At 32.3% G+C, this 27,096-nt stretch overlaps 1 protein-coding gene across 2 annotated transcripts in view; it reads right to left on the minus strand.

Annotated features, from left to right (window-relative positions):
• LOC123692444 (DNA N6-methyl adenine demethylase) overlaps window positions 1–27,096 on the minus strand; it is an 80,257-nt gene that overhangs the window by 29,363 nt on the left and 23,798 nt on the right. Inside the window, exon 1 of one of the 2 annotated variants that reach the window (XM_045637190.1) lies at window positions 4,798–4,942. The exons of the other annotated variant lie outside the window; for it this stretch is intronic. The gene's annotated coding sequence lies outside the window, so the exon portion shown is untranslated. Of the gene's footprint in view, window positions 1–4,797; window positions 4,943–27,096 lie in introns of those variants that run through there. 2 annotated transcript variants of the gene reach the window in all.

Here is a 27,096-nt window from a genome sequence, read left to right on the forward strand (position 1 = left end):
ATTTCTAAATAGCAGTACCTACACGTACTTATTCCTGTGGATTATTTAAATAAGTCGCGAGTGATTCCACGGAACGGTTGGTTAAAAATATATCATGTTATAATATCCATCTAATATATTCTAACAAAATAATCTAGTTAATACCTCATTGCTTATATCATAAACTAGCTCTCCGCGCGGTTTCACCTCCGTGGCTCCACTCCTGTTGGTCATAGTGTGATGGTCTATAGCCTATATAGCCGTCCTCGATAAATGAGCTATCAAATACCGAAAGAATTTTTCAAATCGGACCAGTAGTTCCCGAGATTAGCGCGTTCAAACAAACAAACAAACAAACTCTTCAGCTTTATAATATTAGTATAGATATAGTAACACAACGGGTCACATCCACCCACGTCCACGCCCATCACTTAATTCCCGCTGCTTTTTCTAAAATACATAATGAAAATTCATTACTTTAATATCAAAATTCCTCCCCACGTTAACGTAACGTAATAAAACGTAACACCGTAGCCATCTATTACGACGGCGAAGCTTTTACGGCCCCGCGTAAATTTTCATTCGAATTTTCACGGTCGGAGTCGTAATATACTTTACGAGTCATATCAACTGCAATTAGCCGGTCACTCCCGTGCCAAAATTCACGTTTTTTCTCTGAAAATGCTATTTTATTCTATTTTATTATATTACTAGCGGGCCGCCCCGGCTTCGCCCGTGGTACATGTTTACGTTTTCTCTACATAAGAACCATCCTCGTACTTCAAGGAATATAATAAAAAAAAGAATTATCGAAATCGGTTCAGCCGTTCTCGAGTTATGCGCTTACCAACACATATTGCGATTCATTTTTATATATAAGAAGATGCTCGCTTGTTTTATGTTATAAATGGGATTGCACTTCCATTTACGGTCAACAATTTTTACGAAAAAATATGTAAATTTTGTAAAAATATTTGGAATTGAGGAACTCGTTACTTTTTAACGACTTTAGTAGATCCTTATTACCGTACCTACAATAAAAAATAATCAATAAGAAAACATTATTTTAGACTTCATTGATCTTAAAAGAATTTTATATATATTCAATAGTAAAACTTTAATCCACAACGTTTTAAAATTGTCAACACAGAGTGCAGGAAGTAGTTACGATTGTACTTTAAAAGGTATGTTAAACGCACAAAATTGAATTTTTCCGTGTCGAAATTTCCAATTATCCTGTCTGCGTGGCTGTATTGATTTTCGCCGTGTAGACAGACTTTATTTATAAATACCCTTTATTATTCGATGACTCAGTGCATTAAATGATAATGCATGAATTGTTAATTTCTTCCTGGTGCTGAATTAATGTGAATTGAATGAAATATATTAAAATAGTAATTACATGTTATCATATTTTGGGTTTAATTAAAGTTTAAGTTTTGCTTTTGTTTTGGTTATGAAGAGATGTATTGAGTATTCGTTTGATGTAGTTGATTGGACAAATCCTACATTTCAGGAACACTATTTATTATTATTTATTTATTTGGAGATCTTACAGAAACAATTAAACCTGTGTAATATATAAATTAATGACATACAATGGTAACATTAACAATTGTTTCCTCTACGTCTCACAGTGAACATAAATAGAAAAAGTAAAAGAAAAAAAAAAACTCACTTGTACAATAATTGATAGGTATCTGTTGCAAGGGAGCCAAATACTTAAAACTAACACAGATTTCTGAAATATTAAACTAAGGGAAAGCATTAACTAAGCATGTACAGTCAGAAGCATAAATATATTACTATTTGCAGATTAGCAAAAATATCTGTCACAAGAACGAGTTCAATAAAATCTATAAAATCAATAAAATCACTATAATTTATTTAGTACCTTACAAAATTCTGATAGAATTTTCTCATCTATAACATGAGTAATAAAAGTCACCTTCGACAACCAGATCCCTATACTTTTTGATTTCTGAAAGCGCTTACACTGTTATCACTTTTGAAGCTGTAACAACGTGCGTGAATCTAAAACCACGTGTTTTTATTTACTCCACTATCAGTTTGGCGTCACGCATGGGCTGAATGAATCGAGGGCAACGAGAGTGACCTACATTTTTATTCGCCAAGCGTACGCATTGCTACGTAGTATTTGTTAGCCGATATGGTTATTGTGAACTTTCAATTCATTCAGTACTGTTGGTACTGGTTGTTTCAGCGAATATAATTTATTACTATCTTTACTAATATTGTAAAGCTGAGTAGTTTGTTTGAACGCGCTAATCTCAGGAACTACTGGTCCGATTTGGAAAATTGTATCGGTGTTAGATAGGCCATACATCGAGAAAGGCTATAGGCTTTATATCACGCTAAGACCAACCGCGGGGCACAGCTAGTTTTAGCTAAGACACATGAGTTCATACTTGTGTGTGCGATGGTTAAGCTTTTAGTTCTCAGGGAAAACTTACAAGACTTTTCCAAAAGTTTGTTGCGAATCGGTTCAGTTTACATAAAGACTACCTGAGTACATAAAGTATTCATTACATAATCGTTTTATGTACCTACTCTAATAATAGAAATCTCACTTATTTTTGGAGATTGTAGTAAACACTCCTAATAATATCTGATTTGAAATAACGTATTTGCTTGAAATACAAGTAGGATTCAAAACTTGTTTTAGAATAAAACACAATCTACAAAGGGATCGTTTTGTAAATCGTGGTCGATTTAAAACATGTTAAAAATAACAAACCATAGATAGTGGAATTGGGACAGATAGTGTTATCTGTCCTACCCATTTCTATTTACTATGTTATGTCAACTATATTGCGATAACACCATGAACACGAAGGCATTCGATGCATTTTTTATAGACTTGGTGATAAATTTAAGCAAATATTTTTGATGTTAAACGTAAATTTTTCCTTATATTCTAGAGGGTTTTATTTGTTTTACTGTATTAACTGAATAATGTTACCATTTAAATTGGTGATACATAAAACCTTTATTTTTTAGACTTTGCTGTGTTATTATTTGATCAAAATTGAAAATTATAATCGCTTATTGAATTGTTTGTCAGATGCTTCTTGAGAAGTTCTTTTATTATTGAAATGTTTAGTATGGGTGGATCATGTTCTTAATAAAATTAACACATTTAAACCACATTCCAGATCATAGGTAGATATCAAAAGATAAAATATACCAAAATATTTAAGGAGGCATGAGCTTGGGACTCTTGAATCAATATTTATTTATTTTTCCTTTCATCGGATTGTGGAGAGTTTGCGTAACTGATTACAATCAAACATTAAATAAAAGAGCAGATAAAAATCATATTTGTTTAAAAACATATATTTTATAATGGTTTGATGTTATTTAGCCTCTTGATATCTTTGTACTCAGGTAATGAATAAAAATATTTTTATTTCTTACTTTCTTAAAGATACAAAACTGAGTAATTAATAATAATTATAGAGTCAGAAACTTATAACTTAAATAATTAATAGGCAGTAAATGACTCAACGATAGCAAACCAAAGATAGTGAAAATAAATTCCATTGTTTTATTTTTATCTTATCGCAGTTAATTAACGACTTCTTGTCAAATTTTAATGAGAAATAAACTTTTTACTGTCTGTATACTGTATAGTTGAGATTTATTAGATTTGATTAGTTTTGTGATTGTTGAAATGAATGTTTTAAATAGATAATAGTACATAATTTTGCGATGTCCATAAAATTAAGTAATTGATTTTATAATCTGTTTCAAATAATAATGCACGTACACATTTCCTAGGAACGAAATTATAGATAAGTGATGTTAGGAACGAAGTAATTTTGAAAGTAGAATTATCTGTGGCAAATTGCTGCTTTCATTATTATCTATGAAAAGTAAATTGTGGACTGGCATGTAGATAATTATAAGTTGCTCTCACATAATTATAATTATATTCAATGGAAAATATAGCTCGATTTAATAACTAGAGACATAGATAAACTAGATGTAATGATATGCAATTACTAGCGTAATTTTATGTATGTTTAAATTGTATGATTGTGGTATGATTAATGAATATACATGCAATAAGGATGCATTCATTAATATAGGTAAGTATATTATTTTATTATAGTAAATTAGAATCATTGTGATTACGGCAGTAGTGTTTTATTAAAATAATGGTAAACATATATTACGACTTTATTTGCTACCTCTTTTAAATTAAAATTAAAAATTAACACTCCAACAACAATTTTTTATATTGATCGGTGACAAAATGAATCAAAATTTATTTACAATTCATCTGCAACACACTTAAAAACTTTTAATAAAACATACGAACACTAGATTTCATTCAACGTGTTCATACAGTTGATATTTACATAATAGACTTACGATTATTGAGACAATTTTTTTTTATTGTTGATAAAGCCTCCTTTTTGAGAATAAGAACAGTTTCCCTTAGTGTTATAAAAATATATCCCCTTTTTTTACAATTAGAGCTAATAAGAACTTAAATTTTAAATTAATGAAACTCTACTTTAATTATTTTTATAAATAAATTGTAAAAAAATATATTTTACTACATATTTTCAATACATATTTTTTAACCTTGGAAATAAAAAAAAATACTCTACAGAATTATAGTATTACTGAGGAAAAATATTTTTAAAGTTGCAAAGCAAATTATAAAGTAAAAAATCTTTAACTTATGCACGGAATCGCTCCAATTCATCGTTGTTTTACTCGAATGCCTCGCGGTTTATTGACCTTTACTATTCTAAACTAATTAAAAGTTAACATTGACTAACGAACCTTAATCAGGGAGCACAATCCAATAGTCCACACAAACACAGCACTAAAAATAAATCAAAAATGCGCGGGAAGCGTAGTGATAGTGATGTGCAATCGCGTATCGATAATCGATTGCAGCGATGTGTTACGTAAGGCGCGTGGTTGGCCGGCGGCGTCGCACGTGACTACTGACTGGTGCCAATGTGACGGACGGAACGAACGCCGGGACCCGTCGCACCCCGCCCCCGCCACACACACCGAGCAGACGTTTGATAAACAAATTACAATTTTGAGATGCCGAGAGCTTTATGAATACATTCTTGCGCTTTTCATCCGAACTTTATTAAGTATTTAATTGAAAACGTGTGTTAATAGCGAAACAATTTCCTTGTTATTTAAACGCATGTTATATTGATTTTTATTCAGATTTTTAAGAATTACATTTATCTTAATACATTGTTCATTCGTCTTTTCGTTTATTATAAAATACTATTTTTATTTGAACTTCAGGATTTTCAATTTCACAAACGGAAGAATAAAATATTCATGTTTAAAATTAAACTCAAGGTTTAAACAAGGACTAATCAAAAATATTATTTATACTTTACATATTCAATGTGAACGGACTAAGCGTATGCATTGTGCATTGTATCGGCACCTCGGGCCTTGAGTTTCTGTCTCTATCACTCACATACACTTCTCCAGTATAGACCGTCCTTGTCTGTCGCCAGGCGCGTATATTTAAACCTATCTATAAGAACAGTGTCTGATAAATTCTTATAAGTATATCACAGATATATCTACATAGCTGCCTTTTGCGATGTTCATCATACTCGGAATTTTAATTAGATTCCTAATATCTTATCAACATTTCAAGAGAGAATACGAAATTATCTTGCATATATTATTATAACCTCGCTTCTTTATTTTATTCTGCGTTGCTCTAGACTGTATTAACTTGTAAAGTATTTTGAAGATAATTCTCAGACAACAAGATAAATTATTCAAGTTCGTATTTAATGTAATGGGTGGTCATTATTCGAAGAATTTTTGTGCAAGATAAATTATTTTCATGTACATATGTATTTTCTTGGAATAAACTTTTACGAGTGTAATAAAATATCTTTATTTGTAGAAAAGGAAATATGATTAGGGTTAACACGTTAAGTGAATATCTCATGAAAAAGTATCTTTAAAATTGTTTGTTTATCATGTCTATTTTATGTAATATTTTGAGTGTTTATAGTGAGTGACCATATTTTAAAATAAAAGTTTTGCAGATATGTTTTATATGAGAAAATTTTTTGTAAAAAAGTCCTATTCGTCCATTTAAATTCATATGTTTAAAAATTTAATGTTAAAATATTACACAGCTCTATGCACATTACTTTTTATTCATTTGTGAAAATTGCATATTTCATGCTTTTGAAATGTAGCATAAAACTGTTATACATTGTTATTTATTATTATTAGTTCACCATAATTTCTAATAGATATGTAGCCAATATAAAAATAAGTTGGCATCTCAATAAATACAAAACATTTCTAAACAAACGCGAACTGAAAATATAAATTTCCCACCGCGTCCAATGTTTCTAATAAATGTATTTTCTTCTCATTATCACTTCCTGATAAGTCGAAACTCGGTACAAATTTGTTTTCACAAATTTCCATAATGAACAATTAAGTAGCTACGAGTTCCTGTCGTAGCACATCGTAGAGGCTCTACGAAGCGGTGCTTATGCAAAAGAGGCCAATATTTCATCCCCGCTCCGTCTATTGCATGCCTTATTATCATAACAATCGCTTATATGTGGTAAGCGTTTATACCGTACGTCCTGATCTGCATATAGGTTCAGCGACCGACACGTAAACATTGATAAACTATCGATATTTTATATCACTGCACTATTTTGATTTGTTAATTGTTTTTCGTTCTTCACTTTCGATCAATAAATATCCAATGTCACATTTTCACATTGTAACATATTAATAAAAACTTTGAAAAATTAGGAATTGGGTAAAATTTGCTACTTCTTGGAATGAAATTTTGAGTAATTTTTAATACCAATTAAATGACCATCTAACAATGTAGGAACTGTATAGAAAATACAATGATACTGGTCATTACTCATCACTTAAAGCAAAACACAATTAAACGAGCCATACACACTCGAAGTATATTGAACAAGTTTATAACTACGTGTATTAGAGGAACGAGCCCGTACAACGTTTTCTCATTTCGAGACGAAACTTTTCTAATATTATAGTTTCATTCATATTGTCGGCAGTTCCGAAGTTTTCTTTCGTGGAAAATGAAGGACTATTTCCATAACTATTATTTTGCTTTTATTGCTTTTCCAGTTTCTTCTGCTTCAAATAGATTTGTTAAAGTTTCTATTTTATCGTTCGGAAGTAATGTTTGTTTTGAAAGTGTTAAATAAGATTTGTTATGGTTCGTATTGCGTCTGCTTTATGCGATATCGATTCGTGTTATTGTCAAACAACATGATATTGAATATGTTTCCTCAGTCCTCCTATAACAAAAAGTTTTTACTGAATGTGATTTTTTACAAACATATCCATCTGTTCATAACATTAAAGCGTGTGTTTTTTTTATTTTAAAATTACGTATGTAGCAGCATGGCCTATCATTATCAAAAAACGTCTCATACACAAATTCTAAGACAGATTATACTTTCAAAGATGATCATATTATCTACAGACTACAGTTATAAAAAACACGACAAGTCAATAACACAAATATTTTTCAAAAAAAAAAATACAATCATACGACGTACAATAATAATTTATAAATGAGAACAGATAAAGCACACGTATAATAGTTTATAGCGAGCGACTCACGGCCGCCCTGTGATTACAAACCATTAAAGCTATTACGCAAATTGTTGTAAACCACCATTGTCTAGTTACAATGTGTACTTACACGAATTATCGCCACAATTTGTACGGTTTGTAAAGCAACCATTTAAGCTGATAGGCGCAGTAATAGTGTACTGAATGACAGCCCACTACGGCTCCAAGATTATTGTCATTAAATCCTGTGTGTTTTTCTTGTGACTCTATAATTGAATATAAATACATTTTCGTTGCAAAGATTGGGCGTAGTTAATTGAAAAGTTTATAATTCCATATTTAATTCAGTTATAATCTAAAACTCGATATGTGATAATAAGATTCACCCAAATTCCAAGAACACGATTTGGAGATATCATAGACTTAAAACGTGATATAGACGTCGCAATAGGGATCGAATTGAATGTAAATGTTGATTTTTAATTATGTGAAGCTCTGCAATTTATGCACGGCGGTGTCTCAGTTTTCTCTGTAAACACCGCGAACAAGTTGAATTTATGTTCGGAAACACGCATTTATCAAGGCGTTATTAAAAATGTTTAACGCTTGTTTGTAATTTTTATTTGCGAAAGAATTACCTTCTTTATTGGAATTTTAAACTTGTTATACTTACGAGAAATTTAAAACTTATTAACTTAGATTAAATCTCTTTAATCATCAGCGAGATAAAGTTATTAAAAATTCTATTATAAGCAAACCGACAAGCACTTAGAAAATAACGGCCTCATGTACAAAGTTTCATTACAGAAGGTCCTTTTGTCGTCGAGTTAAACTTTGTTCACAATGATCGTAATTAAAAGTTGGCGGGAATGCGCCGGTGACAGCCACCATCCACCATAAGCCCGCTAGAGGGCAGCAGCGAAAGTGCGCCAAACTTGCACAGATAAACATCTACATCAACCTTTTTGTTTTATTATCTATTAATGAATACATAATGTTCATTAAAAATTTCTGAAAATTCACATCTTATTATTGTAGAAACGCTGAAAATTTAATAAACCGAGTAATATAGAAGATATCGTTTTCACAAATTAATGACCATACGATACGGAAATTAAGCGCTATACGGGGGAGCCCCCACGGCCCACGTAGGTGGGATTGGGGCCTGGGGGTGGGTTAGAATAGCAATATAGGGAGAATTGTCTGGCCGCCTGAATGGAATATCTACTGCGACTGCCCATCAAGCATACGAAAACGCATTAAGCTTAGATGAAGCAACGCAAATGCAACGTGAATTTAGTTTTCAGGTACTGTAATGACTGTGATGTGTAGACGCTATTTCGGTTTCATGAATATTGTGATAAGTAATTTGTATGGGAATACAGATTGCGTTGAGGTTACGAATGTCGGGATTCAGCTAGGTATGTAGATTGTGCAGTTTAGACGAAATAGTATCAAGGCAACGGAGATAATCGTGTGCATATAGATAGCTATATAACCTTATTAGACCGATATTATAGTGTCCAATATCGTGCATGAAAATTCAAGAAAGTACCTGTGCCCTAGAGAGAACTCAGAACAGGCCATGCGGCAATAATATAACTTTTTGTAGATCTGTAAGTACTAAGTATCCTTATTAATTTGTAAAGCCACATTCAATTTTCAGTCATCGTAGAAATGATCAATTGTTCAGACTGCTTAATATAAAAGACAAATTTTTCAACTACTTTATACTTTGTAATAACTAAAAGAAAGAGCAGTTCAATGAATACCTACTAAGTAATTTCGAAAAAACGAATAGCCAAAAATCGATCCACGCGCCGTTCCTACTAAGAATGCAAATGGATTCTGAAAGTACAAACATAATTCCATTATTAGCGAGGACTCCAACGCGATATATTATCAAGTTAAAATTAAATTAATTCCTCCACCGCCCGCCGCCCCTTCGCTGATATATAGGAGCAGGGACAACACGTGCTCAACGATAAGGCCCCGAAATATTTGAGGCTTTGTTTCTGGTATTGAAGAAAGTATTGCTAGTGTGCTTCGTAACATCTATTGGTATTATTTAATCTGTGGTATCGTTTCAGATAATGGTATCTTAAACAGACCATGTCAAACTTCATAGGTCATATTGTTATCGACCCTTCAATAACTATTTTTTAAGTTATTGCACTTTGGCGCGAACATTTTTTTAGTCTGGTGTGTTTTTTTTTTCAGGTTTATTACAGTAATAAATTTGTTTTGGGGAAGAACATCTGAATAAAAACTCTAATAGTTGCTATTTATTATTTTGATCGTCACCAATATGACTATAACCTATGGTTTCCTTGTTTCCATAACATTCGTAATGCAAATTTGGGGCCCCGTGATCCAGTAACGCTACATTTGCGCGTCTGATCTGTCACTGTTGAGAGGATGTTTAATTAAAATATCTTTAAGTGATTTACGGCGGTATCGATAATTGTTGGTTCAAGGTTGATTTATCGGACAAACTTTACGTTGTGCGCATAGTTATGTGATTCATTACACCTATTCAATTTAATGCAAACAATTTTGATTTATGCTTCTGGTGTGTTAATGGTTTACCAGATCAAACAGTTTATTTATAGTTGATATTGATATCGCAACTTGTTTGTTTAATTAATATTTTGTTATGCAATTAGTTGATCGGTATGTAAAGGTTACCTAAACATATTAAAAACGCAAGGGAAAGGCGTCGCCGTTTGGGCGACAATCCGTCTTAAACTAACTGTATATTTATTAAAAAAATAAAAGAAAATCTTAAGGTTTCCTAACTAAAATCATTATAACGAAAAAGCGATTAATTTATAATCGAATTGAAAGCAACAGGTAAAATAATAATTTCATTAAGTAGAAACATCTCTAGTACGTATTTATAGGAGTTTTATCAGCAAAATTGAATTTATTGCAGCGCCGCCATGCCCCGGGATAGCAATTTCCACAGAAAATTAAATTCACCGTTCACCCGGAAAAAGTTAAAGGTCTCAAAACTAAGATGAGAGCTTTCACGTTCGAGATCGTGATGGTTACATTGCACTATTAAAACTTTATATTACTTTTATAACTATTCAACTTTTCGATAGTTTTATAATATAAATCGTGTTATGCGGTTGGATACGCTAGGAATTAGGATATTAGATGTATGGATATTTTTGAATATTAATATTTCTTTTTAGCTTCATGTATTCAAATGATAAACAGTTGTTAGTTAAAATGTATTGATTCTAGTTATTTATCGATAGCACGATGCCTTTGGAATAGTACCAATCGTATAGTAATTTGCAATCAACTGTCCGACATTGCAGTTTATTCAAAACCAACTTTATGGTTGCATGATTTTCTAAGATTGATCTATCGTTCCGTTTGCTATAAATTTCTCGTAGCTTTAAAATTATGTAACAATTGCATCAATGTAAGTATATTACAAAAATCACGAAAACGTCTATTGCATGTTTGATATTCGTATACCTATACCACACCCCGGACACTCCATACAAAATTATAGTTTTGACAGTCACACTGTAGAGACTGCAAATGTGTGTGTAAACTCTTTATGGTTGGCACATTTGTGACTAGCGTAAAAAAAAATTCGCGTTTTTCTGATGAAATACATCCGTAAACAGCACAATATCTAACCATTTTCTACGAAAAACGATAATCACAAATCCAAAATAATAAAATTGCTTTAAGTCAATTTGATTAATGTTGTCAATCTTCGTTGCGTTTCGTCTAAAGACGTCGTTGGTATCGTCCTTGCGGGGAAATGGGTACCATAACATGTCTGATCGTGCGGGGTGAGGTAAGTGTTTAATTTTTGCGGGAGGCGGAGAGTGTCCGTTCTGTAGCGTTTAGCTACTATTATGTATTCTGTGCCTATACTATATGTTATTTTCAGATTATACCATATTATAATTGGCTACATGTAGAGATTAGAATTATAGAAATATAAATAATAAGGCACTGTTATTTAGATTTATATGATTAGAATCTACGCAGTTGTTTTTTCTTCGATCACTTTCAGCCAATCAATAAAATAACATTCGTAAAGAATAAAGATGCCAGTCATATAACGAGAAGAAGTGAACGTAAAATAACAAAAACAATAAATATGGAAACACAGGATTTAAGCGGAAGTATAATCTGGCTATAAAACAGATTTCAGTGCGGGGCTTGGTAATCCGCTATATATTAAAAGTCGTCTGCTAAGCCCCTTATATCGTATACGATACACGATTTATCGGGCACACACAGGATTAGGACTAATTCTTTAGACACCTAAATTAATTGTCATTATCATTTTGTGTGTCCAAGCTCAGTATGCAGAGATGAACCAATGAGCAGCATCAAGATATTTCGTATAAGAACCAACATATACCTCTACCTAACCAACTTATATACTTTCGATTACAAATAATTTTCAACGGCCATTTGATAATAATTGAAAAACTTATCATCGAATTTTTTGTGTGTTCACTTTCTCAAACACATGCTAGAATGATTTTTTGCCTCTTGAACAAACATAGTTCAAGAAAATTTCAATTTATACGAGACTTATATAAAATTCGCTTGCTTTTACAAACCGGAGCGATGAGAGGCTCATTATAATTATTTTATAAGTACACCACTTCCATACAAACATCGTTGTATATTTTGAGAAATAATTTGAAAAGTTTTCAACGCATTGATATTTTCAACTTTAAATACTGTAAGGTATAATACAAATGCATTAAATTATGTACATAAGTTATGAGCTTCGAATAAATTACTCTATTGTAATAAACTGGGGCATTTACAGATCTTTATGTGACGTTTGGAACAAGGTAACTACGAGTTCATCGATAAATGTTGAATTTAGAGATAGAGACAAGACAAGAAACAAAATTACTTTAAAATAATATACAAAATAAGAAGATTAACCTATTTATTAAAAAAACGTTAATAACCATTGTTTATGTATTAATTACTTGATACGATTAAATAATTTCAATGTAATATATTGTCGATTTAAATTTTGTACTCTAGCGAAAGATAACTAAAATATTTATATTTTTTGGTTTTTATGGCATTCAATCGCCATTCCGGGGCATCCGCCCCGGAATGGCGCGAAGGATGCGGGTTCAAGTCCCGCCTCGTGATCGAATTTTTTCTATTCTTTATAAATTTATATAACTAAAATATCCAAAACAGTAACGTATTTAAATTAAACATAAGTTTTTTCTTGAACTAGATAATATGTAAATACGTCGGGGAACTTTCTGGAATTGACATCGGTCATGAATAATGCATGAGGAGGTAATACATTATGTATACTTTATTATCTTCAACAATGGTCCGTTATTTTTGTTTACATAGTAATTTTGTCGTATTTTACATGTTTTGTTTAGGTTTAATATTAAGTTTAAAAGAACTATTTAGTTGGAAAATTTGGCATGGACGACTAATTAGTTGATAAACTAATTTGGAAGTCAAAGCTTTAGTTTTTTTATATTAAGCACAGTTTTCCTAACAAAAAGTAACTTTGTTATTAAAAAAAAGGATTAAGAAGATGTCAGAAAGTACAGGTTTAGTATAAAATACCTATGTATAAGCTTTTTTTTTTGAAGATTAGAAAACCAAGTTAGAATCAAATGTATTGAAATAAATGGATAATGCTGGATTAAATCTGCTGGAATAACCACAGATCCTACGCTTACTGGCTCCATTGAAAATAAAACGGAATAGTTTTTAAATCGGGATATTATTCATGTGATACAATCGAGGGATTTTCGAGTATCACCGAATGCACACAGTTGGCAATAGTTATGGCGATATATGGCGCCACTTGTTGCGACTTCTTGCAGCTGGCGGAAAGTGACCACCCTGTTTGTGCAAGTGACAAAACGTTCAGGGTGTAAACGGAAAATGTAAAAATTCAATCTGTATTTTTTACTGCGTCGAATTTTTGTTAGGGCTGCACAACGCGTAGGAAATTGAACATGACTGAAGAAAGAAACCGCACTGGAAAAGCACCTGGCTGGATGCCTCACCAACAATGAAGAACATATTTGAGAAATAATAATGATTCATGAATTCCTCATCTTTTGTATGGACAACAAACAACATAATAAGTAAACGATGCGATAGCTTATTTCACCGAAACATGTTTCACCAAAGACACAATATAATTTACAATTCGGAAGTAACATAGAATTCCATAGGATTAATCAATAGCGACCTCTGAGCTAAGATAATACTATCATTTTTAATACATAATTAAATCAGGTATCAGCCCTATTCATTTAGTAACTCCCAGTCAAGCGAGGTACAAAGGCTGGTAATGCATAAAAAACGTTAAAAAGGGTAGGTACCTCGTTAATCCTACCCGTTCTATTGACCAATGGGAGTTTGGAATAATATGAGCAACCAATTAGCGAACCAAAAGTTCACTGGTCAATCTAATGACTGGAATGAACATTGTTATTGTTGAGTTGAAAAAATAAGAAAGAACAAACGATTTCTTCAAAAAATGTTTATCTTTTTATATCAAATTTCCTTGTGTTTATAAACAAGTACAATTGGAAGTTTAGAAGTTGTGAAAATTAAAACCAACCGAATTTCTTTAATTGATATTGAATAAAATATAGAGAACACAACGCTACATCAATTATATTTATTATAAAATACCAAACACAATAAGATGAATCTATAAAATCAAATCGTCATCATCCACGTTAGATACAATCAATGCGCGTACCTATTCACTAACTTTAAGGCAATTGCTCCATGTCCTCTAAACTAGACAATCCATCGAACTTGCAATACCTACCTACATAAATTCCTCTCACCAAGACGATAAAACATAGGGTAAGTACTAAGTAGCAGTAGGGTTAAACTGTAAACGAATGATCCAAAAGGGGCGTCCGTAATCCCGCTAGATGACTCTAATCGGGCCGATCTTGTCACCAGTATCTTATTAGTGTCGAGTTGAAAAGTCACTCCGTTTCACTTGTTGCTTCAAAATGCCGCAAATCCCTGTATCCTTTGGGATTGCGGATCCACAATACTCTACCGAGCAAATAGTTTGCGTCGAACGTTATTCTTGTAGTGAAAGAAAGACGAGGAGAATGCACGTAGCGCCATTGATAAATGTTTTAATTAAAACTTAGTCTAACATATTGTATTCAAGTATCAAGAACGTTCTTAAATTTTCGTATAAAGTAAAGAAAAATATTTAGTAAGATAGACAATAATTTTTTAACTTTACCTATCTTTCAAATTGCTTTTTATATCACAACTAGCTTACCGCCCGCGCTTTCTCTAAAACGATTTGAGATTTAAACTATCCTATCTCTCAAGTTGGATCGAACTGCACAAGGTGTGCAAATTTTATTATAATCGGTTAAGTGGTTTAGGAGTCCATTAATGTGACACGAGATTTATTTAAATTAAGAGATAAACTATCGTGAAGTATTTACAACTTAAGATTTATGAACATTTTTATCAAATTTATTTATAAACTGTTATTCATCATCATCATCATCAACATCAGCCCATATATGTTCCCACTGCTGGGACACGGGCCTCCTATGAGGGTACAGGCCATAATCCACCACGCTGGCCAAGTGCGTGTTGGCGGATGACACATGTCGTCGAACTTTTTAATTCTTCGACATGTCGGTTTCCTCACGATGTTTTCCTTCACTGTTATTACAAAATGATAAAGGTAAACTTTAATTCTAAATAACCGTAAAATGATTCCGTACTACAGGCAATAATGATTAATAGTGTCCACTGAAAATCTTTAAATAAGTTAAAAATATTTAGCAACAATAATGTTTCATAAAATTGAACAAAACCAATATTTTTATCATTAAAATTTTTATGACGACGTAAGTAGGTACTAAATTTTTAAAATTTAATCAAACCGTTATATACCGACCTTCGATTTCATTTAACTCATAACAATATCACACAATATCCAAAATAAAAAGGATACGCGTAAACAAAGTGAAATTGTTTGCAAAATTCGCTCACATTACATAAAATCATAATATATTTACGGAATCAATTGAAGGCTGTTCCGTTTGTTTCTCCGCCGTAATCAAAAGCAATTTCAGCGGAGTGCGAGCCGAATCAAATATTTAACGGCTCTTTATAGCATTGAAACTGTCTGTAAAGTTATGAAAATTTAAAATATCGCCCGGAAATTACGCTCTCTGCACGAAAAAATACACAATGTATTTTTTATTAACGTATTTGTTTAGGTTAATTTTTGCGTTTCGTTTCATTGTAATTTATTTCGAGCTGTGGTCAAAAAGAGTTTGCATTAAAATTTTGCATGGGATTTGTTGGCCAAAATAGCAACCAATTTTTAGTCTGCCTTTGTATTTTTAGTTTTTATTACACAGCACAACATGCTTTATTAAAATAGTTGTCATCATTTTTTAGTGTAGAAATTAACATAATCTAATATTGGAAAATGTTACATCAATGTATTTAAATTATAATTCATAACCAATATCTACAAGTAACAAATAAGTACCTACCTACTTCATCACTAATCTAACTTTAATAGTATTGAATTTTCAAAGGGACACCGAAAATGCATAACGAGGCAATAGAATGCATTAATGAAAGTTTCAGCAATAGTTTACAGTAACTATCCAATAGAAACGGGCGGCCCACCCGCCGGCCCACACCACCCTCCCGTTTTAAATTAATACCGAAACAAACGCAATAACTTTAAAATTCCAAATTTAAATTTTACACATACCATAGACTACATACGTTCACTTTTAATGTTTTGGCGCGCAAATTATATTTTGTTATAGAGTAAAAAACAATAAAGTCTTGTCGTATTGATCGGCGTTCGGCGCATGCGTGAATCAACGAAATTTGCAATTACAACACTGAGCAAATTCGAGTTTATAATTCTGAGACGGCCTTTGAAGGCGGTCTTCAATATGGAGTCTATGTTTTACTTAAATAAAAAAATATTGCACGACGTACGATGTTTCGCAAATTTAATTTATGTATAAAATCTCAATTTTTCCATTTATATCAATTAACTTTTAAAAGGAATTTTATACGATTTATGAGCTTAAAAGCTTCCTTTTTAGCACAACATTCGCATATAATATTTGCTCTGAAAATATGGAAGATGTTAATAATATGAAAGTTTTTAACTATCTTCATTTTAATTTTTATAGAACTTTATAATTTATTTCTATATTTTATGAAGTACCTATATACAAATAATATCCGTTTTATTTATCATTCAAGATTAATCGCGTTGTCTTTTATTAATAATTATGACACTTTATTTTGTCCCTGTAAATGCAGTAGCGTAAATTTTTATTTTATTTGAGCAATAATAATTTATGTAATGAAAAGGTATAATAAGCACTTAATTAAAAGTTAATAAATAATATTAAATATGTGTTAATACAGGATTACAGGGTTAAACTCAGGCAACTAAGAAGTTGTTGCGGGAATTGCAATTATTTTAAACATTGTTCAATTTTATAACCGACTGTTACAATAATGCTATTTTTGTAATTGTACCTGTGTGTTCTCAAAATAAATAAATAAATAAAATAAATAAATTTTAATTGAAGCATTCTTAAATACCTAGCTGGTATTTTGTTAAGTTTCAATATTTCAACATCTGTAATTTGTAAAAAAAAATAACATTAATTTTAGAAGCTACGAGTTAAAGTAGTATGTATTTTGAACTTTACAGGAAGTAGAGTTTTACTCAAGACGAAAAACCCAATCATCCTCAATCAATGAAAACCGCAAAATGCATTCATAGAAAAATGTGAACTAACGAGGTACCAAAATTGGGAATTGGCTAATCAGGCGTGCATACATCTCAGGCCATACACCTAGACATAGTTCCGTCTAGCTCTGCAAGTGGTGGGGGCGAGGGGGCGCAGTCTCGTCGCCATGGCAACCGCAAGATGGCCGCGAAATTAGTACCTAAGTCTGCAAGCAATGCGCCGTCTTCATTATGTCGGATTTCAATTTATTTCCGAATTGAAATCTCGGATTAGAATTCGTATTAGTTTTGTCGGTTGGTTTAGTTTATTAAACTAATTACAAGATATACTAGCTTCTAGCTGCAATATGATTGCAAATTTTAATTAAAAATAAAATTTAGTCGTGGTTACTATATTTAAAGGGCACTTTCACATTTAATGAGAAAGAACTAAAAAGCTCTAGGCGGCTACGTGTAATGTAGAGCACCAACGTCTATGTATTAATTTGGTTAAAAATACTTAATAATCAGTACATTATCTTTCTGTTCACCCTAATAATTCGATTGCATCTTTCTAAAATAGGTGTGTTTGTATTACGTTATTTATTTTGCTTTATTCATTATACGTGTTTAACTTACAGTATTTTACAGAATTTCAGCATTTTAAAACTTGGTTTTAGCTAGCACAAACTGATTAGATTCTGCGACGTTCTTTTGTTAAAACATCATTTAATTTTACAAATTTCAAAAAACAACCCTTGATCGTTGTAATTTCAAGAAATTTAAATTATATTTTCAGTCGCTCGGCACGTGGTGTCTTAGAAAATTTGCATTTTAAAAGTTTTGATTAGAGGCTAAGTTTCTGATGGTTTTCTCAGTAGAAGTGCCTTTGTATTTTTAATATAGTTATCTTTGAGTTCGCGACACTAACAAAATACTGGGAAATGAAATCTTTAACAATCTGGAGAAGTAATTACCATAACTCAACTGCGGTTAGATGTTTCGCTTTTATTTACATTTAACACGGAACACACTTAAATATAGTAATAATATACCTACCTAATTTATTAAATATAATACAAGCGATTATTTTTCCTAATTGGCTAAGCTTTTCTTTTAACCCGTAGGTATTTGACGACATAAGCTAACCGATCAACTGTAAAAAGTAAAAACTTCAACTATCCATCCTTTACTTATTCAAATATTCATCTATTATTTCATCAGTTAATTATCCAATCAATTATCAACAAGTAACAACAAAGAAAACACGGCACAGCAAACTTTAACCAAATCATTTGCTCACAGCAGTTCTGGCAACGAATGCCTTTGTCGAAGTTTTGTGTTCCGGGGCTTAGAACAGTGTGTACTTCCCTTGTTAGTTGAGACTTATGCACCCTGTATTTTTAACTTACAGACAGGATATGTCTCTACATGAACAAGTATACCAATCTAAATCATACTTAAAAGTTTGAAACTGCAATAAGTCAAAGGAGAATGTTTCGTTCTTGTCTAGTCTTTTTGTTATGTCTGGTTAGAGAAATAATTGAGTACAAGATTGAACTTTTGTGTGTGATTCTAATTATAGATAATTATTCATAAATAAACGATTGTAAGTTTTCATTTAAAAGGTTTTCACTTATTACTTACTTACGTTATAAGCTTATCAAAATCCATTTTGATACTTAGTATACTTATATTAAGTGACTACATGATACGAATCATTACTCATCTGTCTTGCATCCTTAGGAGAAAATTATAACCCGTTTGAAATGAAACCTTGAAAATCAATCAATATTACTGCTGAAACACACATACGTATAAGTTTGAAAAAATATCTCATTAGATAATAATATATACCTAGATACTGAAACAATTTTTACTTTCAATTGATTTTAGGTATACCTACAATTATTTTTAAAGTTATGCATAAAGCCTATTAAATAATAGAAAATAAGATTTAACAAACCAAAAATTTATTAGCATCGCTTCGCGATTTTTTGTTTAATTAGGTAGGTAATCAGTTCAATACGTGCGTAATAAATTAAAATAAAGGGCGATTGTTTTACTTGTACGAAAAAAGTTTGATTGAATGCATAAAATGCAAAACAAAGCTCGGAAATTGCATAACAATTTGCAATTCAGAATGCACCCATTGAACAGGTGTCACGCCGGAAGCGAACGTGAACGGAAAAAATATCTCATACATTACTCGCCCCCAACGCACTGCCCCAGTGCCGATCGGTACCAAGCCCGCAATGTATACAACAATACAATCTCGTAGAACCGTGTTGTTTTGCAGCGGTTGAAAACATTCGGTGTTACGAAAATAGGTGACTTTATTCCCATATTGGGGCGAAAGCGAGAGTGACCTGCTTTTTGTTTGATTTATATCGTCCGCTAATAGATGCGACCTGAATGATTTGTCAGCTGACCCGAATAGCCGGCTGTTTCGTAGAAAGTTTATGCGTAAATCGACAACTATGCATATTCAATGTTTTTGTGTACTCTATAGTAATCAGTCTATAGTTTGGTATCATTGAAGCACTGCAGCGTTCGAAAGTTATGACAAAGTTGCAAAGTTTTTATCAGTTCTCTTGCAGGTCACCTAGCTACTTTTATATAAAATTTCTGTTTGTATAATCAGAGATAGGTAATCATCACCTGAGTTACGTTGGTATGTCATTACGTTTTTTAATTCTTCCTAAGTCCTTAATCGATTATTTATAGGTAGATATTTGTTAGGAATTCTAAGGAATTCCATTGCGATATTAAAACTGTAAAGTTGTTATTATATGTGATGGTAATGTTAAAATGTTAACTCAAAGAGGGATAAAAGAAAGAAAGAAAACAAAAGTAAGGAAGGTGTACTCACAGGAGTTGACGCAGCGCGCCCTCTGCCCCGACCTCGCCGCGACTCACTCTTGACCGTCTGCAACGTCCCGTCCGGCGCCAAAATAAGCTACAACAACACAGACACACCACAGACTTAACATAAAGCAAAATAAAGTAAAATAAAGGAGAATGTTAACACAAAATAAAGGGGAAAATTAATAGACATACATGCAATGGAATTGGGTTAGATGGCGACAGATTAGTGTTTTAGTAATGAAAAAAAAAAAAACTTAAAAACTGGCTTATTGTTTTTCATAAAATAGTGCTGCAACACAAAACGTAAATTTCACGCTTTACAGAACAGCGCCACCTATTTTTGTCATCAAGAAACAGTAACACGAACAGTTGCGTCAAGTTACGTTAGTTTTGCTATTTGACGCTAGAGGGCAGTTTGTGGTGTTCACTTTGTAGTTATAACGTTTCACGGTAGATGGCGTTGAAATGTATTTCATCAAATCAAATGTATTTAAAACATACTATATTACAAAATATTACTTATTTACGAAGTGATATTATTATACTAATTATATTATAATATTTTAAAATGACTTCAATAAGAGCGATCAAACAAAAATAATATGATAAACCAAACTTCATATCCATGTTATAATAATAATTATTGACATCGATACGCCTCGATACGATCTTGTCCTCAAAAATGTCATAAAATAAATTACATATTTAAAATTAGCATTCGATTAATTATTATTACAAACATTATTAAGCAGCTAGACAAATTATTAAGAGTCGGAAACTAGTATAAATATAGTTTCTGTTACCACGAGCACATGGCATCAGGTCACACCTGGCGTTCGTTACTCCTGTTTTTGTGTTAGACGCAAACGACATTTGTTCATACGCTGTCTCTCTCACTCAGGCGTCTGTCCTTTATTGTCTATTTTCAATTATTCTCATTCAAATCGCAGGTTTTGTAATTATCCTTATAAGTAAACCTGACAGAATAATTTTTCGTCTATCCAAATGATTTCATGAATAAACATTTGAAGACGGTTATATTCGCAGCTGTTTCATAACCGGTTGCCACTAAATTATAATAGATAACAGAAGAAGACATCTAATAATGGCCTTGTTTTATTCCAATTATTATTCATTTGCTTAAACTCATTAATATAATATTAAATTTGTCTGTTTTACATGTTAATAAGCCTAAATAAATAAATTATTTCTAGTAATTATTTATATGGTAGTTGGTATACACCTATTTAATTAAGGAACTTTCTAATATCACTTCTGTTCATGCGATAAAAGTATAAAAAGTGTTTGTAATATTGTGAGCGTGGGTAGACGTAGTAGATCGAATGCGTGGGCCCGTACCACTGTTGGGGCAGGTCAAACACGCAATAGATTGCTAAATTAAATATTTATAGCCTTCCATCATTGATTGTTGTATTGTGTATGTTACAATGAGATACCGCTTATGCTTTAAATTACTTCTAAATTAACAAAAATCATTTTGTAATTGTTATGCAAACAGTGAGCTATATTTCCAAAAATAATTAAATCAAAAGTAAAAAAGCATGCATTTTTAAGTTCATTTATCAGATGAAGACAAGTTAAAAGTTAAATAACTAACCGCTTTAAAACAGCAGAGCGATGATTTGCTGAAATTGTCATAACAATATGATGGATGGAAACGGCAGTTATTTAAAATCGGTTACAACGGCAGGTGCGACATATCGTAAAAGATAATGAAACCGCAAGATAATCTCGTACGTTAATCTGTACAGTAAAAATAACGAGGCTAATTGGAATTTGTTTTGTTTCATTTGGAAGGTGCGCCATTTTGCAAACCGTTAGTAATTTACAACGGATTGTTGCTCTGATTAGTGCCGCTACTCGCCGACAGATGGCGTACGCGAGATAAAAGCTTTTGATTCGTTTGAGCTTTACATTATTGTTGTTTCACAACGAACTCATATTCCATGTACTTATTTCTTTTTGAACGCTATGATTATTTATTCTGGTAAATAAATTCAATATTTGTACATATTTAAATCGAAATATTTCCATTAAACGTTCGATTAAGGATTTCGATTCCTCCAATCATGTGATGATAAGAAAACTTGATTATTGTAATATCATAACCCTCATCCACCCTCGCCAAGGTCGTGAAACTCAGGTATTATTTGGTTAACAGGCGAGGGGCGCAAATCGGCCAGAAAAACCCTCGTTATGTTGCAATTGCGTATTTATTTGAGGGAAACCGATCTATCTGTTGACGATACAACAGGTTTTGCTACGTTTTATACGTACCTACACTTATTTACAGAATTCCATGTTAAACTTTATGTTATAAACCATATAATATACTCTGTGGCAAAATTCTACAATCCTTGATTGAAACAAATAAAAGACCAAAAAAGTAAATTTTCCTAGTCTCCAAGCTTACTCCGAAATTGTAAAATTCATCTTTAATTCACTTATAAACAAAAATTTTTTATTATAAAAGCACAAACGTGGTAAACGGTCATATATACGACTTAAAAACACGCGCCTCTCTTTCACAATATATTAATATTGACAAGAATGTGTTGAATGCATCGGATCAATAGCGGGGTAGTGAATTGCGTAGCTCGTTCGATGTTGTGTATTTTATTATCCCTTATTCTGATACCTACACTTTTATTCCTGCATTAAACTATACAGGCGTATATTTATGGTATTTACGGCCATATCTTTTACAAATAAGTTATGAAGATATTGAAATGGACGTTGATATAGGTAAGATTTACTTACGTTATTTCGAGTAGGTACTATTTTTTGTCTTATCGAATTTTAAGAGGTTAACTTTTTGTGAAAAGGCATTGTCTTCGTATGGTTAAAATTGATAGACTATAAATCGTAATATAGCTGTTAAATTGACGGGCACGAACAGATTGGCCATTGTTTAGAGCGGCGAGGACACGGCTTTTTATTCTAACGGAAGACCAATTCAGAGCAATCACTGGCTGACGTGGTACGCATTACACTTGTTAGAGGTCTATAGAGTTGTTTTTCTTTACTTTATGCTTTTTACTCTGTCTCAGTGTCTTTCTTTATGGCTTGGAAAATTTATAAGCTGTGGTGCCTTGTTCGGTTGATTTTTATGCGGTTTTATGAAATGGTTGTATTTTTTTTTATTAGTTTGTTATATCTTTGGTAGGAAATGTAGGAACATATTTTAGATTTTATGTTATTGAAGTGGGAAACGTTCATATTTTTATGTTTGTTTGTTGTATTTAAATTATAAAGAATCAGATAAATCGTTGTAATTTTTCATAATTCTAAGGTTTTGTTCAGAACGCGGTTGCATTAAAATCTCAGAAACTAATACAAACATTATGTCATTTCATATAAATGTTGTGTAACTAATTAATATTATAATCAATACTAATTAATGAACATAATATGCATTAAGGATTCCATTAAATTTTATTCGTTTTACTGCAATTCAATAATCTCTAATAATGGAAAAGAAGCTTATTGCTCTAAACTGCAACTGTAAAAGCTGCACGTAGAAAATACAAAAGCGTCGTTTGTTTTTTCTGTTTTATTTCGTATATAATAAGACTAATATTAGTGGTAGTTTCACCTTCCCTCCTGCTTAGTCTTTATTCATATCGATAGTAAATTTTAATTTAATATATTGATATATCACAGTCCAGATTAAATACACTAGCGACAACTAGATAAAAACAAGCGCTAGAGACGATTAACTTTTTACCAAACATCTATAATGTTAATCGTGTCTTTAGGTCAGTACGGATCATACACGCGTCAATATCACAGTATCATCCAGTCCGCAGTCCGCACGGATGTTTCCCAAGGAGCAATACGTGAAAATCATTGACATCCTTCACAGGCACTCGTGAGTGAATCCGTGCAGCGAGCAAATGCGCTTAATTCAACAGATTGTGCCGCCTTCCGTTGACAAGTGCCGGATACGCGATGATGCCGCGGCTCTGACGCACGTCACATTACCACTAGGAAAGGACTGTTTGTTTTTTATTGGAGAATAGACGTTAATCGTTGATTAACGTTTTAAGGACCTTCGAGCCGTGATTCGTATCACTGTTTTATAAATACTAATCAGTCTTACTAAATTTATCTGGAAGACGATTTTAAAACGAATTCGTATTAAACAAATAGAAATAAAAAATAAAAAGATGTTATTTTATTTTAGTTCGCTCGCTCCACGTTAAGACTGAAATGGCGCGAAATTCGTCCTTACATGTAAATACAAAAAAAGTGAAAACTGGCACACAATGAAATGTCAATGTCAATCAGGCATAAATTTGGAATTCGCGCGAACCGTGATTCAGTATTACATTGTCCTAACTCCATACAGTGAGTCACAACATCCGCAGAGTAAATTGTTGGTGCTTTAGCAAATAAAGAATAATTAGGGTTATAATGCGAATCGGTTAGGACATATTAATTTATTTCCGTTACATGTGAATGGTTGAATGTTACAAAACAAATGATCAAATGTATTTTATTGATTTAGTTTGAAATAGGCTGTACTTATACCTACGTATAGTTATTTTTAAATATATTGTATTTTGTTGTATTAAAAAAAAATTATAAGGTTGCAAATGTAAAAAAAATTGTAAAACATGCAAAAAAACGGAATATACGCTACGCTACGCTACGCTACGCTAGTTAAACGGTACCTAAACTAAAAAAAGTATAGTTTACCATTATAATTACAATAGATCAAAAAATCTATCCGTCCTTATAAGCACTCCATTTGGTGCATTCACATAGAAACACAAACAAAATGCAACCTAATTGCCATTAGCTAGATGACCACTACCTGTTGCACCCTGCACTCCGTGTGGGTGCATTTTAGCCAAGGTTTATTATTTCGTGTTTAATTTTCAGTTGAGAATGAGCCTTTATTATGGCATTTAGGAAAGATAATTTGTACGAGCGGGGTTAAACTTTGTTACGAAAAGCTTTCTGGTACAAAGAATATATAATGTATTTAAGTAGGTATATGTTTGATGGAAGCGTATAAATCCAATCCTAAATTGTGGAAAAAATTGTCTATAAGTATAGTAACAATTTAGGAAAGTGAAGTCTACAAAAAATGTCGTTTCCGAACTAAGGTACTTCACATATTCGCGTGTAACCCCTAACAGAATCTTCAGCCCAAGTTCAAGGGCGTCACTGACCTTTCCAAGAGGTCTATAGCCGAGGTCTGTTGGATATTTTTGTGAGCAGTTTATTTCGGCCGCTGGGACCCGGACTTTCCTTGCGATATATTTACGTGCGGGCTCTATACGGTTGGGGAGCTTCAAATGTTGACAGGCTTGTGATATGTGACTAAAAATGTGACGGTCGATCGCATCTTTTTATTTTTACATAATAAAGTGGCAATGCATGTGTTGATTTTTGTATAAAGTATCAAGGAAAGCAAAAATTGGTGAAAAGTTAAGAATAATGGATGTTTGGGCAGAAATTTAAGGTACATTTGCAAATAAATGTTCTAAAGTTGTTAGTAGTCTTATGAAAACTCTAAGCAGCAAAGTATTTAACTAAGTTGACAGAGCAGTAATAGTAGCTAGCAACAAGAGGTTTTCACATTTTAAGTGATGTAACACAGACAATTCTAATGATACCTCATACATTCAAAACTGTTGAGGTATTCAGAAATTTGGATGGAAAAAGGAAACTCCTACACAAAGATGCATAATTTCACACACAAAACAGACACTTTTTCTGCATAGACATATATGTATAAATATACGAAATATATAAAAGGCGAAACTACTCAAAACATAGACAAACAAAACCCGAAAACTCGTAGACACTAAGTGTTATAAACGTCTACGTTAAGGTGCGAACCGTTGAAAGCACTCCGATCGCAAATGAAAAGAGATGCATTCTACATTTGAGGCTGGTGCACACTACGCATAATACCACATTTTGTGAATTATGCCGGAGACAGCTTTAAATGTTTTACACAGCTCCAAATGATTCTGCGACTCGTGTACACCTCGCACAATAGCACTTTGTGTGAGTTTTTTTACATTTTTGTGCACAATTTTTTGCCAATTAGAACGTGCGAATGTGAATAAAAAGATGTAAGTGGTTTTGAATACGGAATGAATGTCATGTAAATTTTAATTAAATAATATTAGTGTCTTCCAAGTTCCAACTAGTACCTAAATAAAGTTCTTGTTTACTTTTAAAAATGTTTACCTTTTTTCACGTCATCGACAGAATTCATTGTATAATCTATTATATTATAGTGTCGTATAAAGGAGAAATTAAAATTCTCCAACTCTTCCATGAAGTAATGTTTCACTCAGTAGACTTTGTACTGAAAACTATTGCTTTTTTAAATGAAATTTAGAGTATTTTTAACTAAATGTTGAAATAATTGTGAGACCCATTAATAAACAGAGGAAAAATGTGCTTATTTTGAAACAGAAATTCCGATTGACAGTTAACAGATTATCACACAGCTACACAGATTCCTAAACGTTTCACGTAACCCTCGGGCCTCGACTAAACTCTCCAACTCCTGTCACGTACAACCCGAAGAATTAACGTTAGATATTCAGTATAAGTACCATAAACCTCAATGAGCTAGTAAAAATAAACACCCAAACATTGTACTGACCTCAGGGTTCGGGATTACGGCGACCCAAATGTTATGAGGCTCAGACGGGACGCAGACGGACCGCCTTCGCTCGCAATTGATTTGTCTTGTTACGTTTTATTTCCTCGACAATGTGACAATTGTCTATAAAAGAACTTGTTAGCTCTGGGTTGATGATAGCATTTTGGTGTAGTTATTGCTCCTGTCTAGGCAGTCCACACTAGTTCACCTAGAGAAG

This window comes from Colias croceus, chromosome 6 (assembly GCF_905220415.1).
Source record: "Colias croceus chromosome 6, ilColCroc2.1".
In the NCBI taxonomy this organism is placed as follows: Eukaryota; Metazoa; Arthropoda; class Insecta; order Lepidoptera; family Pieridae; genus Colias; species Colias croceus.